The sequence below is a fragment of the Eschrichtius robustus genome, chromosome 13, assembly GCF_028021215.1.
Source record: "Eschrichtius robustus isolate mEscRob2 chromosome 13, mEscRob2.pri, whole genome shotgun sequence".
In the NCBI taxonomy this organism is placed as follows: Eukaryota; Metazoa; Chordata; class Mammalia; order Artiodactyla; family Eschrichtiidae; genus Eschrichtius; species Eschrichtius robustus.
Window position 1 is genome coordinate 6,339,615 of NC_090836.1, and position 20,987 is coordinate 6,360,601.

The window sequence follows — 20,987 nt, forward strand, 5'->3', positions numbered from 1 at the left end:
AAAAATAGAGATTCCTAGGGCCACCTCAACCTTACGGACCCAACCATCGGAGCAGCGGTGCTCAATCTCAGCTGCATACGAGGATCATCCCGACACCCGGGGGGACCCCCAGATCTATTCAATCAGAATCTCCGGGGTGGGGGAAGACCTAGGCATCAAGTCCACTGAGTATCAATGTATGATCAAGGCTGAGAATCACAGCTCTGTAATGGGCTGGGATCTGTGTGTTTAACATGCTCCCCAGCTTGGGATTCTAAAGAACCCCAAGCAGGCCTCACTCTGTTGGCAGGTATTTGGGAAGCTCTGCTAAAGGCAATGTTCCCCAAAGCAGTGAGTGTGGTCCATCAAACTGAGCAGGGGGAATGGTGGGGGCCGGAGACCAGGTCCTGGGGCCATAGTGAAACGGAGTAGGTCCCTATGTTCCCTGCCCCCCATGTCCTCAGCCTGCCTTTTGTCTGTGGAAAAACTTTAGCCAAAGAATAAATTTAATCAGAGAAATGAGAAAATGCAGAAACAAAGGAAAACAGTCAAAGGAGACCAAATAATAATAATTTAGTCATTAAGCAAAGTCAAGGACCTTTAGCTCCTCCTCAAGGGCTATAGATAATATTCTGAGCCATATCCTGTGAGCTGTCTTATAGACACGGAAACCTCCACCAGGTGGAAGAAGTGAACTACATGATGACCAGGCTGTAGCCATGACATAAGCTGCCACAATTCTGAGAACTGGCCTCAAGGAAATGGGAACAAACCAACCCTGGAACTGAAGACTGACTGTACTTAAAACAATCAAGATGACGCTGGTCACACCACCTCATGATTAATTTCAACATGAGGGTCAGAGCTGATTGTGCTGTTTCTGCAGGTAGCCCCCTCCCTCTGTCTACAAAAGCTCTTGCCCTCTGATTGATGGGGCGGGGCGGGGGGGAATTCGGTCTTTGGACAGGTGTCCACCCTCCCCCCCCCCACCCCCCCGGGGTTGCCAGCATTCAAAATAAAGCAAACTCTCCTCTCCACCAGCCTGGCCTCTTTATTGGCTTTTGAGCGGCGAGCAGCCGGCCCCCACTTTCGGTTACAATAGGGATAGCCAACGACTGGACAAGAGTGATGCCCAGCGCTTCTCTTCTGCACTGTGGCACGTGGGAAACTGCGGAACTGGGGCCCCAGCAGGAGGGGCAGGGCTTCCCCCACCCCAGCACGGAGCTAGCTCTCGGTTTAACGCTATGCTCTTCAGACACCCTGAGAAGCAAACCATCTGCAGCATACTCCGGTGATGAAATAAAATTCAAATTTTATGGTAAGACAAGAAAAATTTAAACATAAAAATTTTCTTTGCCCATCTGGGATTCCTCCCTCCTCGTGTGTGTGTGTGTGTGTGTGTGTGTGTGTGTGTGTGTGTTGCATCTGCATTAACCCGATCTCCTTTGGAAATCACATTCTTTCTTAATCTCATAAAGGGTCACAACTGCTTAAGAGATAACCTTCCTTCTTAATCTTGTAAGAGGCCAAGATGACCCATGACCACGCTTTGTATGAGCGGATCTGGATTGTGTAAACTGTCAATAATACGTCATTTAATATACAGCCCTCTCTCAAAACTTACGTAACTGTGCTTTGACCTCTAACGGGCCAAACAGTTCTCAGAGCTTTCTGAGAGGCTGTTCCCAGGTTATAACCGTCAGTTTGGCGAGAATAAAATTTCCCATTTCTTTCTTAGATCGACTGGTTAATTTCTGTGTCAACACCTGGACCTCAACAATATTTGAAGTCAGCCTCATGCATACGGCCTCTGAAGTCAGGGGGTCTGGGTTTAACTCCCACACTATACTTCCTAGCTGTGTGATGTTGGGCAGGTTACCTAACTTCTCTGAGCATGTTTCCTCAGCTGCCATATGGCGATAAGAACAGTATCCATGTCTTAGTGCAGTGGTGAGAATCAAACAATTAATCCATGAAGAACACTTGCAACAATACCGGGCATGCAGTAAGCGCCCCATAAAGATGAGCTATGAGACACATATATATACATATATTATTTATTATACATTACGTCTGACTACGCGCCAGGCACTATTTTAAGCACTTTCCATGGCCTGGTGTGCAGGCGGTCCAGGCCCCGGAGCTCGGCCTCCTCTCTGAGGCCTTTGGACAAATCACCTCCCTGCCTGGGCCGGATCTCCCAAGCGAAGCCAGGGCCCAGGCTCCGCAAGGCCTCGGGCATCTGTGACCCCCGAGGTGCTGAGCCAGACCCTCTCTGGACCCCGGGCACCTGTCAACCTGCAGCCGGGACCAGAGTTCCTCTTCCTTCTGACTTAGTCTGGGAAGAGGCGAAAACAGACGGCACGCCAAGGTACAGAGCCGGCTCTCTGCGCGTGGCTTTGGCGTGAGGGCGAGTTTCTCCGCGCCGCCCGCAGCCCACCCGGCACCCAGAGGGCCCGGCCGCCTCGTTGGGAGCGGTTCCCCAGGGAACCACGCCCCTCCACCCCCGCCCGCAGGAAGGGCCACCGCCCAGCCCGAGCCCCCGGGCAGCGCCTCCGCCGGCTCCCGAGCTGGCACCCGCCGCCCTTGGATCAGCCTGGGCGCGCCTGGGCCCAGACAAGCACGAAGTCTCCTCCCGCAGCCCCGGCCCCAAAGGAGAAAACGCCGAGCGCTGGGCCCAGCGCGCCCCCGCTTTGGGGAAGCCCGGGCCCGGCCGGCGGCAGGGCGGCGCCCTTGGGGGCCCTCCCGAGGGTCAGCTGCGGGCGGCGGCCGGGGCGCGGCGGGCGCGGGAAGCCAGAGGACGGCTGACTCACCTTCCTTCCCGCCGCCGTGAGTCACCCGCCTCCCCCGGGACCCGCTCCCTCTACCCCCCCACCGCCCCCGCCGCCCCGTGGCGCCCCCTGGCGGCCGCCCTGACTCCCCGCTGCCCCTGCCAGCGCTCTGCGCCCGCCCCCTGCCAGCCCCCCGCCCCGTGGCCCCGCCCTCCTCACCCCTACGCGTCTCCACCTTCTGAGCTGAGGAGCTGCGGAAGCCTTCTGTGCTTAGTTTATACATTTAATTCATACTCACAGCCACCCTGGGGGGTGCAGTTGCCATTATGCACCCGTACTCAGAGAAGGAAATGAAGGCTTAAGTCATGGTGTAATGACAATTTTTTAAAAAAATATTTATTTATTTATTTTTGGCTGCGTTGGGTCTTCGTTGCTGCGCGCGGGCTTTCTCTAGTTGCTGCGAGCGGGGGCTACTCTTCGTTGCGGTGCGTGGGCTTCTCATTGTCATGGCTTCTCTTGTTGCGGAGCATGGGCTCTAGGCGCGCGGGCTTCAGTAGTCGTGGCACGTGGGCTCAGTAGTTGTGGCTCGCAGGCTCTAGAGTGCAGGCTCAGTAGTTGTGGTTCAAGGGCTTAGTTGCTCCGCGGCATGTGGGATCTTCCCGGACCAGGGCTCGAACCAGTGTTCCCTGCATTGGCAGGCGGATTCTTAACCACTGCGCCACCAGGGAAGTCCCTGTAATGACAATTTGTACACCACTTAATTGTTTAGGCAGCACTTTAATTCCACAGCAATTGGGGAATGAGGGATTATCCTGCCCCTTTACAGATCAGCTAACAGGTAAAGTCCCAGGAAAAGTAAATGACTAGTTCAAGGTTGCTGGGACCCAGGCCTCAGCCCCCAAGCCCCGGGGCTCTTTCCATTTTCTCAATGTCATCCCCCCTCTCCCTTCCTGCAGGCAACCCATGTGACTCACGGTCGAACTCAGCCCACATCCAGATTCCAGCACCGGTGAGTAAGTTACCCTGCTGGATGCTTTTGCATGAGAACCCACCTAAACAAATCCCCCTGCTGGGAAGCCAGCTCTGTGGGGCCGCGATTTCTTTTCCTCTGTTTTATTCACCGCTGTCTCTCGAGTGCCTAGAAGAGTGAGTGTCTACATTTCATGGGGCTCCATAGATGAATGAAACCTCTCCACCAAAGAGGCCAGGCAGCCCCAACAGGCCTCAAGGAGATGGAGAGAGGGAATTCCCTGGCGGCCCAGTGATTCAGACTCCGCCAAAAAAAAATGGGGAGACAGGAAATGAAGGGTGGTGGAGGGGTCAGTTCTGCTCCCAAACCTCTCCTGGAAGAAAAGATGCCTCCTAGGGCTCCTTTAGCTGCCGGTCTTCATGCTTCATACCCTGTCCAGGTCAGAAAATTCTTCCCCAAACCTAGCCTTGATTTTATTCTCACATTCCCTACATACCTGACAGGCAGTAAGTGAGGTTTGCATCCCCCTGGCTCCTCATGGCTGCTTCTAGAAGTGTCGTCCCACCACCACCCCTGCCACCCCTGTATAGACATCCTTGAGGAATCTGGGCGATCAGCTTTAGCTCCTGCTCCCCTTCTTCCTGGTGCCCCTTCTTGCTGTTGTCCTCTGGCCTCTTGGCCACTTCCCCTCCTCCCCTGAAGACTCGGCTCCTGGCTCTATGCTTGCTCTCCCCGTGACTCTGCTCTCACTCTGCCAGGCCGCATCCACGTGGGAGGACCATCCATCACCATGGCCTCTGATCATGCTCCTCTTCCTCCCCGATGAAGGAAATTCTGATTCATGCTACAACATAGATGAACCTTGAGGACATTATGTTAAGTGAAATAAGTCAGTCACACACATATAGTGTATGATTCCACTTACATGAGGTCCCTACTGTGGTCAAATCCACAGAGACAGAAAGAATTGGAACCGTGGTTGCCAGGGAATGCGGGGCCGGGGGGACGGACATGGGAAGTTGTTGTCTGATGGGTACAGAATTTTAGTTTTACAAAATGAAGAGTTCTGGAAATTGATTGCACAACAATGTGAATGTACTGAACACTACTGAACTGTAAACCTAAAAAAATGGTTAAGATGGTAAATTTGGCATTGTGTTGGGGTTTTTTTACAATTAAAAATAAGAAAAACATAAATTAGCTGGCATTTCTCTCCTGCTTTAAACCCTAGAATGGCTTCCTATTATGAGAATAGAATCTGAATTCCTTACTTGGTCTAGAAAGCCCCGATGACTTCTACTCCTCTGTCACCCTTACCTCTGCTCTGGGTCCACTGTTCAGCCGCGCCAGCTGCCTCTGCGTACCCAGACCAGGCTCGTCCCTCCCGGAAGGCTCTGTCTCCACCTTTTCCCATGGCAATCCCCACCATTTACTCTGAGCTAACACGCTCAGGTTTTTCCTGGCCAAACTATCTGTAGATTTCCCCATTTTTTTCTGTCGCTGTCCCCTTTATTTCCTTCAGAGCACTTTTCTCAGTTTGCAATTACAGGCTTATTTGTTTACTGCCTGTTTCCTGCTGCCATGACCACCATCGCTGCCATCACCTCCAGGCACTAAGCCCCAAGAAGTCAGGAAGCAGAGCTGTCCGATCCCCCTCTACCCCAGCACCCAGTACAGGGTGCTGGACACACACTCAGTCCCTCCCACATCTTTGCTGATGAATGAGTGAATCTCTGGCTTTTTTTCTCGGTGTAGCAACAGCACAGTGAGAAGCAGGCATTCCTGGAGTTAAATCCCAGCCTCACCACTTATTAGCTGTGTGTCATGGGGCAAAGTACTTTCATCTCTCTGAACTTCAGGGGTTTTGGGGTTTTGTTTTCTGTAAAATGGGGATATCTTGCAAGGTAATTTTGAGGATTATTGTGTTAAATTATATATAACAAGTGCTCGCCACCGATAGATGTCAGCATATTAGTACCTAACATCATTGCATTCTACTCTCTCAAGGGGATACTATTACTCTGAGTCTGATCAAAACTATAAAACCTCCCTCTAGATAGAAAAATGAAGCTAAACATATTTTACACATAAATTCTAGGTGTTCACTGACCATCAGAAGCCTGACCAGAGTCACCAGGTTAAGAACCTGAATATAAGGGAGAAAAACAAAGCGAAGTGTTAGCGGTCGAGAATGCCTGGGGAATAACTAAAGCAACCCCGCCATCCCTAGTTCTACAGCGCCCCCTGGCGGTGGGATAGAATTGTTGCCTAGGATTCCCAGGCCGGGGGAGAAATGCAGGATTCCGAGTCCTTGCTCCGAGCCTACCCTCAGCACCTCGGATGGCCTCTGTCCACCCTTCTTCTGTCCTTCCCCGCAGCCCATCTCTTAGGAATTTAAAGTCTCTTGGAGCACTGAGGGACTTCCCTGGCAGTCCAGTGGTTAAGACTCCGTGCTTCCACTGCAGGGAGCACGTGCTCGATCCCTGGTCCAGGAACCAAGATCCTGCATGTGGTGTGGCGCAGCCAAAAAAAAACCAAACAAAAACAAACGAACAAAAACTCTTGGAGGACTTCCCTGGTGGCGCAGTGGTTAAGAAACGCCTACCAGTGCAGGGGATACGGGTTCGAGTCCTGGTCCGGGAAGATCCCACATGTTGCGGAGCAACTAAGCCCGTGCGCCACGACTACTGAGCCTGCGCTCTAGAGCCCGCGAGGCACAACTACTGAGCCCGCACGCCACAACTAGAGCCCACGTGCCTAGAGCCCGTGCTCCGCAACAAGAGAAGGTACCTCAATAAGCCCGCACACCGCGAAGAGTAGCCCCTGCTCGCTGCAGCTAGAGAAAGCCCACGCGCAGCAACAAAGACCCAACGCAGCCAAAAATAAATAAATAAATTTATTCTCTTAAAGAAACAACTCTTGGAGGCTTGAAATGTTTCCAAGGAAAGTTGTATCACTGGGCTCTCAGGTAGACTGGTAGTTTCAGGGAAAAAGTTATAAGCACCTTAGTTCCCCACTTTTCACAAATTCGAAATGTGGCATTGATTACAGCTGTCACAGCGTCTCATTATATTAATAATTATTACAATCCTAAAGATTTCAGATTCTTAAAGATTTAATTAATGGGGACAGGGGACTCTGGTGAATCATTTTCCTGTCGTATGCATGTTTTTGTTTACCTTTTAAAATGTGCTTTATATGTTCATACTGTTGTGCTATGTTATACCCCCAAATTAGAAAAACTCATGAATGGCTCAAAAGTGCTTCCCTGACTTGTAAATGTAGCAATTAAGGTAGTAATAGGGATCTCACAACTCAGAACAATGCCATTCATAAACTGTGAACTGGGTTTCAGTGGGGATATAATATGTCTAAAGGTGCTGGGATGAAGGAAAATGTGAGTGATTATTTTGCACAGTAAGAAGAAAGAAACTGCAAATAGGAACTACCACAAACATTATCTGGAAACTGGGTTTTATTGACTATTCACCCCTGTCCCCAGTGCATTATCAGCTCTAAAATGTCAAATCGAGGTTCAAAGTCATTAAAGCTTGTGTATCGGTCATAGTGAGAGCCTACTGATTTTTTCCAGAATAAGTGCACTATAGCATTTCCCAGAATAAAAAATTAAGTTTGTGATAGAGAGAAAGGCCCCAGGAATATAGCACATCACTCCAAGTTGCCCTCACTCTTCAGAGCAAACACGAATATAAGACACACGACAGAGAAGACAGACAAACCAGTTGTGAAGTTAGTGACATAGATACTTAGAAAGCAGTTTTATCGCCACTGTTGGATGTCAGAGAACAATGGCAAACCAGGTTCAAGAGCAATCACCATCAGGTACAGATGCCAGCATTCAGTTCTCTTTGTGGCTGGTGAAAATCCTCACATCCAGACGGTGCAATAGCTTTCAGAAGGGGGAAAACATATATGATGGCAAAGTAGTCAATGAGTTTCTCTTCCGCTTATCTCTAAAATTCTCTACTGCAAGAGAAAAATACTTTGTCTTATTCGGGATTATTTGGTAAATGAAAAAGACACACTGGAATCAGGACAGATGAAACACTGGCTTTGGGAGCAAGAAGGCAGGAGGTCTAAATTCTAATAAAGGAGGTTGTCTAACTCTGAGCTTCAGTTTTTCCCTCTGAAAATTGGGAATGATGTTGATAACAGTAATAACAATGCCTGTTTCATACAGTTGTGGTAAAGATTAGTGAAGAACTACATATGAAGCATTTAGGGCAATGTCTGGCATATATTGAACAGAAAGCACTCAGTGAAGGTAAGTTATTATTATTATCATCATATGAATTCCAGTTCCAACACTGTTTAATTCACGGAGAACCACTGACTGCCCTCAATACGTGTCCTGAACCCAATTCAGTGTTGAAGGAAATAGAAAATATTTTCACCATGAGTCAAACTGCAGTCACTAAGGACACATTCTTTTCAACGTGGTCACAGAAATAGGCAGCAAGTACAAGAACCTGCTTCCTACCCGCAACCCCTAGGAAGTACACGGATGCTGGAGGGCAAAGGAGTTCACATGAGTCTTGTTTTGTTTTAGCATATTTTTGAGATATAATTCATATAACATAAAATTCACCATTTTAGGGCTTCCCTGGTGGCCCAGTGGTTAAGAATCCGCCCGCCAATGCAGGGGACATGGGTTCGAGCCCTGGCCCGGGAAGATCCCACATGCCACGGAGCAACTAAGCCCGTGTGCCACAACTACTGAGCCTGCGCTCTAGAGCCCGCGAGGCACAACTACTGAGCCTGCGTGCCGCAACTACTGAAGCCCGCAAGACTAGAGCCCGTGCTCCACAACAAGAGAAGCCACTGCAGTGAGAAGGCTGTGCACCTCAACGAAGAGTAGCCCCCGCTCGCTGCAACTAGAGAAAGCCCGCGTGCAGCATCGATGACCCAATGCAGCTCAAAATAAATAAATAAATTTATTAAAAAAATAATAATTCACCATTTAAAAGTGTACACTTCAGTGATTTTTAGTATATTCACTATGTCGTGCAACCAGCACCACTATCTACTTCCAGAACATTCTTATCACCCCAGAAAGAAACCCCATACCTATTAGCCGTTAATCCAGATTCCCATCCTCCCCCAACCACTGGCAACTGCTAATCTACTTTCTGTCTCTATGGCTTTACCTGTTCTAGACATTTCATATAAATGGCATCATACACTATGTGGCCTTCTGTGACTGGCTTGTTTCACTTAGCACCATGCTTTCGAGATTCATCCGTGTCATAGCACGTAATAGTACTTCACTCCTCTTCACGGCTGAGTAATATTCCACTGTATGGATAGACCCCACTTTGTTTACCTATTCGTCAGTTGATGGACATTGGGTTGTTTCTGGTTTTTGGCTATTTTGAATAATGCTTCTATGAACATACATGTACGAGCTTGCGTGTGAACGTATGTTTTCAGTTCTCCCAGGAATGAAATTGCTGAGTCCTATGGTAATTTTATGTTTTACTTTTTGCGAAACTGCCAAACTGCTTTCCGCAGCAGCGGAAACGTTTTACATTCCCAGCAGCAATGTATGAGGATTCCACTTTCTGTACGTGCCCGCCCACACTTGTCGTTGTCGATGTTGTTGTTATAACTGTCCCAGGGGATGTGAAGTAGCATCTCATTGTGGTTCTGATTTACATTCCCCTAGTAACTAAAGATGTTAAAAACATCTTTTCATGTGATTTTTGGCCATTTGTATACCTTCTTTGGAGAAATATCTATTCAAACCATTTGCCCGTTTTTTAACTGGATTCTTAACCACTTCGCCACCAGGGAAGTCCCTGATTTATTACTTTTTAAAATAAATGTTTCATTATGCTATTTTAAAATTTGTGATAATTTTTTAAATGTATCAAAAATTTTAGTACTTTGTGTGTACCAGACATCCACTAAAACGGTCTGTAGATGCCAAAGTTTGAAAAACATTGGTTTAGTGGAAAGGGCACTTGACTGTGAGCCAGGAGGTCTAGATTCTCGTCTTGGTTTTGACCTTGACTGTGTTAGTCAACTTCGATAAACCTTAGTCTCCCTGTTCTAGGATAGATTGTATTCCCTGCTCTGGCTTTTCCTCACATGGCTTCTGTGAAAAGCAAATGAGAAAGTGGACGCACAGGTGCTTTGTAACCTGTAAGACTTTGTGCAAACGTATGGGATGAGATGGTGTTTTTTTTTTTTTTTTTTTGGAGTCTAGTTGATTTACAATGTTGTGTTAGTTTCAGGTGTACAGCAAAGTGAATCAGTTATACATATGAGATGGTCTTTTATTTTTTATTTTTTTTAACATCTTTATTGGAGTATAATTGCTTTACAATGGTGTGTTAGTTTCTGCTTTATAACAAAGTGAATCAGCTATACATATACACATATACCCAAATCTCCTCCCTCTTGCATCTCCCTGAGATGGTCTTTTAAAAAGACTGTCTGTCCCTTTGGCTTCCTTTCTTCTGGTTCCTTTGTGTACGTCCCCACGCCCCACCCTCCAACCCCAGCTTTGCATTTCTGAATCTGGCCTATCATCCCACCACCACCCTGGGGGACCAAACCCCGTTTGTCTCTGGTGAAGAAAGTGCCTGGCTCCCCTGAATCTTGCTGTAACTTTTCTGTACCCGAAGGCTCTCTCTCTCTCTCTCTCTCTCTCTCTCTCTCTCCCTCTCTCTCTCCATCTCTTGGGCTCTCCCCATAATTAATTATCTAGAGAGAGGGAGCTTCTGATCAGCTTGGGGGCTGCACTCAGTGTTCTCCCAGGCCCGACTGCAGAGATCTGTCCCTCTACCCCACTCAGCTCCTTCCCCTCCCAAGGAAACCCACACCTGAGATTCAGCAGACAAACTCTCTCTCCCCCAGTCCCCTCTGCTATAGTCTGGGAAACTCTGCCAGGTTCTGAGCCAGAAAAGGAAGAGGACGGCCTCACCCTGAGGACCCCACCCTCCAGGAGTGGATTTGTGCTTCATTGTTCGTGGCAACTATAGAAACCACAGGTGAGTATGAGTCACAAGGTAGTAAACAGGATTCTTTACTAACAGAGGTTGCCCAGGGCAACCCCCGGAGGGCAGGGCCCTGGATTTCTGGATTGGCCTCTGAGAACCTCCTAGAACACAGAGCTCCCAGACCATGGCACTGGGCCAGGCCAACAAACCCAGATGAATCATTAGCCATTCTTCTGGAGTTCCTGCTCACGACCCCCAAGGTCCTCTCGAACCTGAGCTTATTTCCATTCCTCAAACTCACCACGCTGGCTCTTGGCTCTTTTTTATCTTATTTTATTTTTGGCTGCGTTGGGCCTTCGTTGCTGTGCGTGGGCTTTCTCTAGCTGCAGTGAGCGGGGGCTACTCTTCATTGCGGTGCCTGGGCTTCTCATTGCGGTGGCTTCTCTCATTGCGGAGCATGGGCTCTAGGGCACATGGGCTTCAGTAGTTGTGGCGTGCAGGCTTCAGTAGTTGTGGCTCGAGGGCTCTAGAGCGCAGGCTCAGTAGTTGTGGCACACGGGCTTAGTTGCTCCGCGGCATGTGGGATCTTCCTGGACCGGGGCACGAACCCGTGTCCCCTGCATTGGCAGGCGGATTCCTAACCCCTGCGCCACCAGGGAAGTCCTGGCTCTTGGCTCTTGACTTTCCTATCTGAGCTTCCAGCTCCATGAAATTTTCTTCCCTCTTCTTTTTACTCAGAAAACACCTATTCGTCCTTTAGATCTCAGGCCTCTGAAATCTCGGGACCTTCCCTGACCCCTGGAAGTGTCAGAAACCCCATGAAAAGTGGAATCTTATTTCTCACATCAGTGAAATCAGGGCGCTCTCCATGGAGTCCTCCAGAGCCCAGGCTCCTTCCCCCTCTGCCAGCCTGAGGGCAAGTCCCTCTGCCTCGGTCCAAGGAGTACTCAACACACCATTGGAAGAGAATCGATTGCCACCAACTCAAATTCTCTATCACCTTCTTCCTGCCTGCGCTCAAGGTATCCGCTGGTTCTCTGTCCCACCTGCCTGTTGACTGTTCTGCCACCTTATAAAGGAAAGGTGGGCCTCTTATCAACCGTGTGCAAGAGGAGGGTAGTGGGACTCCCCTCAACCCTGCAACCATCACCGTGGGCAGGCAATAGGCTGCATCGTCCATAGAGAATTTTAAAACATTAACCGCCCCCAAATGGGCTGCTCTATATTATCACCTCGGGGCGATTCTAAACAACCTCAGTAGGGACTTCCCTGGTGCCGCAGTGGTTAAGGCTCCGTGCTCTCCGTGCAGGGGGGCCCGGGTTCAATCCCTGGTCAGGGAACTACATCGCACATGCATGCCACAACTAAGAGTTCACATGCCACAACTAAGGAGCCTGCGAGCCACAGCTAAGGAGCCAGCAAGCCACAACTAAGGAGCCTGGCTGCCACAACTAAGACCTGGCACAACCAGATAAAAATAAATAAATAAATAAATATTGGGGGAAGATGTTTAAAAAAAATAAAATAAACATCCTCATTGATAACATATTCCTCCCTGAAAAAATATTTTGTTGGTCTAAGTTCTGAATCTACACAAATGTTGTGGTTACCACTGGCTTTCAATAATAGATATATAAACTTCAAATTGGTGTATTTGTGTAATTTAACCTCTAAAAAACATTATATTCAACATAGAATTTAATCCTGAAAACTCCAGTTATACAGTGGGCCCCTGACACCCACCAACTCAGCCCCATGTACCCCTTTCCAGAGTGAGTTTATGAGGATTCCCTCCTTCGGAATCATCTGAGCTCCCTTCACGCTAGGTCAGCACCTCCATCTCTGCAACACGTATCTGTGTTCAAACAGTAGATTCAAAGGAAACCATGATGGCACCTCGATTATAAAGACAAAAGAAATGAATTATTTACCTCTGTCTACTTGGACTTTTTATATGCGTTTAAAAATTTTAAACAGTGAAAAGGAGGGCAAATTACAGGTTAGACTTTTTTTTGTTGAGTCAGGACAAACATGAAATGTCATCGTTTCTTTTTATGATTATTGCTGAAAATAATTTTGTCTAATGGAGAGGGAAGGTGTTTAATCCATGCCACGCGAGACACTTCAGGTGTGCCTCAGCCTCTCACCCCTCCTGGATTTTGTTGTGAATTATTGTTAATTATTATCAATGCTTGGAATGCAAAAGCTTTGTGGCCCCAAACAAAAGGACACCAAAATATCAGTTTTGATGAATCCTCTTTTAATCGAATCACCACAAGCCTATGACACATCTTCATGTCTTCTCTGTCATGTATGTATTTTTGTTATGGGCACAATGTGAAATTAATAAAAAGAAGATATTTTGTGGATGGACCTGGAGATTGTCATACTGAGTGAAGCAAGTCAGACAGAGAAAGACCACTATCATATGATATCTCTTATATGAGGAATCTGTAAAAAGGGTAAAAATGAACTTATTTACAAAACAGAAACAGAGTCACAGATGTAGAAAACAAACTTACGGTTACCAGGGGGAAGGGAGGGGAAGGATAAATTGGGAGATTGGGACTGACATATACACACTACTATATATAAAATAGATAACTAATAAGGACCTACTGTATAGCACAGGGAACTCAATACTCTGTAATGGCCTATATGAGAAAAGAATCTAAAAAAGAGTGGATATATGTATATGTATATGTATAACTGATTCACTTTGCTGTACACCTGAAACTAATACAACATTGTAAATCAACTATGCTTCAATAAAAAAAAATCTTTTTTTAAGGATTTAATAGAAAATGAGTACATAAAGCAGTGCTAAAAAATAAAAATAAAAAACTAAAATAAAAAGATACTTTGGCCCATGTTGGGGTGTTCTGGATTCAGATATGTCACAGAGGGGCTGCGCCTCAAGGCATGCGGAACTTCCTCGACCAGGGTTGGAACCCGCTCCCCCTAGAGCGGAAGCGTGGAGTCTTAACCACTGGACCACCAGGGAAGCCCAATGATGGTACTCATTTCCATACACCGCCAATTGTCTAAGAATGCCTGATTACTGAGGGCAAATCCCTTGAGCACAAAGCAGGTGAAGTTCTGAAGGCGATCATACTTTATATCACGCAGGTGACAAACACATGACCAAGCGCCGTGCCTTATCTGTCTGTCTTAAAAATATTCATGATTCTTAAAGAGCGTCTGGGCATTCGATGCCGATCTGCTGCGAGGCGCACCCGCGCCCTGGCTATTCTCAGCCGTGCAAGAGCTTGGCTGGCACCCTCAGCCGTCCTGTCTGGGTCTGTTCTCCTTTGCATATTTGCATGACTTCCAGGAGGAGGAAGTGAAAAGTTTCACATTTACTTTCAACAGCTGAACACGACGTCTTTAAATAAAAGGAACATATATCAGAGGCACTTTAGTGTTCTATATTTTTGCAAACATTTAATGACTTGTAGAAAAAATGTTTCATTAACTTTTGCCCCCAAATCATTGGATAATGGAAAATCATTCTTTTTTTTAAAATTTGGATACGTCTCCTGCCTGCTGTCAATCATCAGTCATTTCTCTGCTCATTTGTTTATTCCTACCATATTCTTATTAGATTAGCTTTAACAGCAATGTTATGTGATTCTCCTGTAAATAATGCATTTAACAACAATCATTAAGTACATATTTTGTAAGCCTGCAACTTACTAGTATTATAGTGTCTTCTCTTGTTGTTAATATGCTCTGAAGCCTAATTATTCTAACAATAAATAATTATTTGTTTATTGGTGCATTTTATTTGTACCATAAACATAAATTGAACATACAATATGTCAGGTAACATTGTAAGTGCTTTATAATATTAACTCACTTGGGTCCTCACACAACCATATGAGATAGATTTTGGGATACAGAGAGATTAAATAACTTGCCCAGGCCACAGAGCTAATAAGTGTCAGAACTAGGGTTCAAATCAAGGCTGCCTGACTCCAAACTTGAGCTAAACAACTGTACTATTGCTGCCTCTCTGAAAACATTTAGGGAAGTCAAGAGCAGCTCTGGCCACCTCCCTGGGGAAGTACAATCGCCCCAAAATATTTCTTTTTAAGTTTAATACGTTAATAATTAATGAATCTAGGAAAAGGCATACAAGAAGTCATTATATTATTTTGCAAGTTTTTTACAAACTTTATTTTTTATATAAAATTTAAAATAAAAGTGAATAGTTTTACTTTTAAATGTTAATATTGATTAAAAATTTTTTAAATTTACGTTTAAAACTCTAAAGAAAAATTTTAGGTCTAAAAGATATGCAAGGATGTATACAGTTTTCCAAAATTCTTTTCGTAGTGGTAACAAGCACAGAGTTTGAAGACAACGGTATTTTTAAAAATTTATTTTATTGAAGTATAGTTGGTTTACAATGTTGTGTTATTTTCTACTGCACAGCAAAGTGATTCAGTTATACATATATACACATTCTTGTTCATAGTCTTTTCCATTATGGTTTATCACAGGCTACTGAATATAGCTCCCTGTGCTCTACAGCAGGACATTGTTGTTTAGCCATCCTATGTACAATCGTTTGCATCTGCTAACCAGTAACTCCCACTCCCTCTCCTACCCCCACCTCCCTGGGCAGCCACCAGTTGGTTCTCTAGAAGGCAACAGTCTCAAGGAACATTTCCGGAAACTGTCATGTGATTCTTTTGCTTTCACCTCATTGGCCAGAACTTGGCATGTGGTCCCTTGCTCTCACACGTGAGTTCCAGGAAATCAGACTCTTAAGATGGAGATATGAATGGAAGAGGTTTATTGGAAGCACTCTTGGATTCAACCCGTGTGGAGGAGAAACAGAGCTGGACTGGGCAGAGGGAGGAGTAGGAAGACAGTACGGTCACGACAGAGGCTTGGCCGATCCCACAGGCAGCTCTGGAGTCAGGATGGCCTTGCAGACTCATCCCAAACAAGGGGGCCAGACCTTTATACACACACCAGCCGGCCACCAGATGCAGGCTGCCCTGGGGAAGGTGGCAGAACCTTGGGAGAGGCAGCTCTTCGGCTGAAGTAATCGCCAGACAAGAGACTCAATTGCAAGCTATCCAAAAACTGCCACCACATCCCCACTCTACAGACAAGGAAGTTGAGGTACGTTGAGATTAAACAGCTTGCCCAAGGTCACCGAGCTGGTAAATGGCTGTATCAGTTATCCATTGCCACGTTAATACTGCATTTTCCCAGAAAAATCATCCACCAAAAGTCTAATAACAACAACAATAATTATTAATAATAATTATAATAATTATTAATAATAATTAATAATTATTAATAATTAATAATAATTGGGATAATAATAATAATTAATAATAATTATTGGGTGAGTCTATAGGTTAATGATAATTATTGGGTGAGTTGATAATAATTATTGGGTGAGTCTATAGGTCAGCTTGGTGGTTCTCTGACTTGGGCCAGGCTCGGCTGATTTCAGCTGGGCTTCCTCATGCCTTTGTGTCCATGGGGCGGCTTTACTTGGCCTGGCCTAGGAGGGCTCCCCTTCACATGGTCCTCCACAAGCTATCCTCAGGATGGTGCGAAGGTTCCAAGAGAGAAGGAAAGTGCACAAAGCCTTTTGAGGGCCAACATCAGAACTGGTCCATCACTTCTTCCACTCTTTTGGCCAAAGCAAATCACCAGGCCACGCCCAGAGTCAGCCTGGAGGATGACCACGGGAGGTCATCCCACGGAGGATGCCCCACGGAGGCATGGGACCCGGGGATGACCCACCACAGTGATGGAGTCAGGATGCAAACTCCAGAGACCTCACTCTTAACCCTCATCCCACAGCCACCTGCCTGTCCAATCTTTAGTTAGTATCTATTTCAAGTTCCGTCAGCTGGTGCAGCCAGCGCCTTCATGGGCTCCGTGCAAGGGACAAGGTCCTACCTTCGAGGAGCACACAGCCTAGTTAAGGAGACGCGACACCCACCACGGAAAGTTTGGTAACAACAAAGGCAGGACGAGTGGCAGGGGTGACGAAAGCAACAGGAGTCAAAGGTAGGAAAGGGCGCGGGGACTGGAGAGGCCCGAGGGTTGGGCGTGCATTGATCTGGGTGGTGCAGAACGTGCAGAAATGGGTCCTATGGTGAGTCAGGAGGGACAAATAGCTCCCCTTCTTCCTCCCTCCGCGAGGTACTGATGGAGGGGAAGGAAAATGGAGATGGGACAGGGGAGGGAGACCATGAGGAAGGTAGTTCTCTAAATCACCTCTCGGTTGGCCCCTCAGCCATTAGGATTTTCTATTGGCCTTGGACATGCACTGAGTCCAGATGCCAAGCACAAGCATGTTCCATTCTCATGTGCGTTTACTACCCAGTTTTTTTTGTAATCTATTTATTTATTTTTGGCTGCGTTGGGTCTTTGTTGCTGCGTGCGGGCTTTCTCTAGTTGCGGTGAACAGGGGCTACTCTTCGTTGCGGTGCACGGGCTTCTCATTGCAGTGGCTTCTCTTGTTGTGGAGCACAGGCTCTAGGCGTGTGGGCTTCAGTAGCTGTGGCACGCGGGCTCAGTAGTTGTGGCGCACGGGCTTAGTTGCTCCGCGGCATGTGGGATCTTCCCGGACCAGGGTTTGAACCCCTGTCCCCTGCATTGGCAGGCGCATTCTTAACCACTGAGCCAGCAGGGAAGCCCTACTACCCAATTTTAAGCACGGTGGCTTCCCAGAAAAATCTGCCGAAGAGAAGACCAGGGCAGGTGACTTTATAAAGGCAAGGGGATGGGGCTTTGGGACGGGCAATCAGGAAGAGGGCTTGGGAGGAGACAGAAGAGCGGAGAAGCTGAACAGATGCTGTGAGGAGTGATATTTTGGGGACGGGGGTGATGTGTGAAGATGCTTTTTCGCCGCACCGCGCAGCATGAGGGATCTTAGTTCCCCAACCAGGGATCGAACCTGTGCCCCCTGCAGTGGAAGCGAGGAGAGGGAAAGCTCGGAGTCTTAACCACTGGACTGCCAGGGATGTCCCGTGAAGATGCTTTTTTAAGGAAATCTTGCTGGTGGTGAGCCGCAGGTCCTTGTGTTCCAGGACGCAGCCCTGACCAAAGGCCAACATCACTGCTCAAGGCAGTTTCTTTGAATGCTAAGCTGACCTTTAGGATGGAAACAAGGCAGCTGGTTTCTTCTGATTTTCTTCCCCCACGGCAGGCTTACCCACAGTAACCCATTTATTTTCTACAGGAGAGCGGTGAGAAGTGCAGGCTTTGGGGTCAGACAAATGTGAGTTCAAATCCTGGCTTTTCCTCTTGCTAACTTTGTCCTCTTGAGCGTGTTATGTAACCTCTCCGAGTCTGTTTCCTCATCTGTTATAATGAGGATAATATCTAACTCGTAGGGCTTTTGTGCGGATTAAATGAAATTACACATGTCAAGTGCTAAATTATTCCTGCACCTAGTAACTGCTTTATTAAAAAGTTAGCTGTTATTATTATAACGATCCTAAAATGTAGTATTATTATCCTCATTTTACATACAAGGGTGGAGACTTGGGGAAGTCAAGTTCACCTGCCCCAGAAGCCCTTCTGAAGGGCCCTGCCTTTGAACAAAGACAGGAAGGAACACATGAGGCCATGACTGAAGGTCACCTAGGCAGATGGAAAGGATCAATGCAAAATCAGAGTGGAGACAAGCATAAAAAGGGGGCGAGGTCAGAGGATGATACACGTGCCCCAAATGCTCACAGAGGTCTTCTGGTGGAGGCTCATGGTTGGACCAAATGCCCGCTCTGAAGCCTTGTTGGATGTAGGGACTGGATCCCAGCTGTTCCGCATGCTGGCTTTGTGTCCTTAGCCAAGTTACTTTACCCCAGAGACTCATTCTTGCCTCTAGCAAGCGGGATAATACCAGCAGCCCTGCTTCACTGGGTTGTGCTGAGGAGGTTGACTAGTCTACACTGAGCACAGCGCCGGGCACGTAGGATGGCTCCTGAGACCTAGGCGCTGCCCACGTGACCCCAAACGGAGAACCTGGGCCTCTGAAGGATGGGGAGAGGATCCAAGGCTTCTGGATGCTGCTAAAATGACCCGAATTGTAGTTCAGTTATGCAAAGAGGGGCCTGTGATACAGAGAAGGGTATTCCCCAGAGCATGAGGAAATTACTTGAAGCTTGAGCAGGCGGTATTTGGGTCAGTGATGAGAAAGAACTTCCTGAAATTCAGGGTTGTCAAATTAAATTAGAAAAAACAATTTGAGACTGTTGTGCCAGCGTCTGCTCTAGGAGTAAAATATCTGCCCATCTTCCTGGGCTGGGCAAGAAGTGTCATAACGAGATACGCCCACACAGTCTCTGTGGGCAAATGAGCCTCAAAATACACATGTCACAGCAAGGGCTGGCTGTGAGCCTGGACTCAGTGACAAGGGCCAGAGAGCTCATAGAAGCTGACCATGGTTTGGGGGCAGAGGGCAGGGCGAGCTGATCTAGCTTTGAAAACATGTGCAAGGACTGACCCAAAGCCTTAAAATTCTTCATTCCGTGTGCTTTTGAGTCACTCTGGGGCTGAGCAGCTGGACACCCAGTGTCAGCACAGACCTGAGGGAGGAAACCAAATGACTGTTTGGAGGAAGGGGCTGTCACTGATCAGAGCCACTTGAACAAAGGCACAGACTGGGCAGCAGCCTTGCTGGCGGTTGTCAGGCAGCAGTGAGGACCATCTGCCAAGGACATTAGGCAGCCTTTCTGCACAGGGAGGAGTGTCAGGTTGTGAGACCACATGGCTGCCATCCAGCTGGGAAAGGCCACTCCTGGCCCCCAGACCAAGTCAAACCTACCTGCACTTCCAGGAATTGCCACTAGGGGAGAACACGGCTCCCGAGGACAAGGAGGCAAGTCAAGGCCACGAACTAGAACGCCTCCAGAGATTACTCACTTTTGGTACCTTCTCATCATTCTTGAAGGCCTGAGCTCCCTGGGAGGAGAAAGGAGTGGGGAGCATTCCCACAGGTGGGGACTCCGTGCCATCACCTTGGCCTCACCTGCTGAGGAAGTGCCGGGGATCCTGAGCCACGGAGGCCCTCCTGGTCTTGCTACGACCCATTGTGTCACGAGCAGGAGGGGGCCTGGTCAGAGCACAGACCCGGACAGTCACACACCTGACTCCGAGGTCTGCCTCAGGAGATCCCAAGAAGGGCCTTTGGGGCCCCCAGCTCCGCTCCTATACACTTTCCCCATCACCTTCCACCAGCGGCCAAGGCCACACTCCCCCAGGGCCCCAGTCTTGGCTTAATGTGAGAAAAGCATCTGATAAACTCCTTGAGGCGGAGGGAGCCCTTTGTCCCCACCAAGGCAGGCACTGCTAAGTTCTCTCTCCAGAGCCCTCATCATCCACAGAATCCTTCTGGACATGATATTCTAGGACACCCACTACTAATCCATCAGAATTGGAGCACAAGGTAAAACTTACGTGGTGTGGTTGTCTTAAGGGGCCAGAAGCCTTTAGAAGGAGTGCCACCGAAGAAATGCTGAAGGGGCAGTAATGAACCAGGAATGCACAACTGAAGTTAGGGAAGAATTCCAGGTATTTAAGAAACAAAGACCGTCCCTTTGGGCAGGGGCAGAGAGATGACAGCGTAGGCACAGTCTACCTGCAAGTCCGTTCTATCTGGGTCCTTTAGCAAGTCAAGGCTGTTCAACTCCACAGACACCAATGCCAGGCCTGCACAGGCTTCTGTGCTAGGGGCTCCCTGCCCTCAAGGAGTCCAGTGAAGAGAGTGTGCACATAAGCCAACAGCAGCAGAATTAGGCAGAATGTGAGTGGTGCCTTTCAAAGAAACACAATGGCCAAGGCATTGAAAGTGGGGAGGAAAGTGATCACTCTGGTTGGAGGATTATCAGGAAAATGTCCTGAAGGAATCAGGACCTTGAAGGAGGCAGAAGTGGAGATGGGGGGACAAAGGGTCAGGAACGTTAGTTATGCCAGCTGGTGGGAGTGCTTGAGCAAAGGCATGGAGCCAGGGAAGCCCAGGCAGATTCAGAGAACGGGGACACGTCCAGGGACGGAGCAGGGAAGCAGAAAGTGAAAGCAGGAAGTATGACTGGGGCCATGCCTTGGAGGTCCTTGCATGCCAGGAAGAGGTTTGTCCTCCGAAGCCACCACCCAGAAATCGGCAACTGTGGTGTGATGTCCCCAGGACAGGGGAGGCTCTCAGGAGGCCTTCGGGAAGCCTGCCCTTTCCCTCTTTCTTTCTAAACACTTCTCTGTGTCTTTGCTCATGCTGTTCCCTCCTCCAGAAATGCCCTTCCCTCCTACTCTGGTCAACAAACTCCT

At 47.8% G+C, this 20,987-nt stretch overlaps 1 long non-coding RNA gene across 1 annotated transcript; it reads left to right on the forward strand.

Annotated features, from left to right (window-relative positions):
- Positions 1 to 2,723: 2,723 nt before the first annotated feature.
- Positions 2,724 to 11,813, forward strand: LOC137775734 (uncharacterized). Its single transcript, XR_011076074.1, has 4 exons — positions 2,724 to 2,808; positions 3,707 to 3,759; positions 10,603 to 10,736; positions 11,424 to 11,813. It is a non-coding gene; the product is annotated as an uncharacterized lncRNA (long non-coding RNA).
- Positions 11,814 to 20,987: the final 9,174 nt, after the last annotated feature.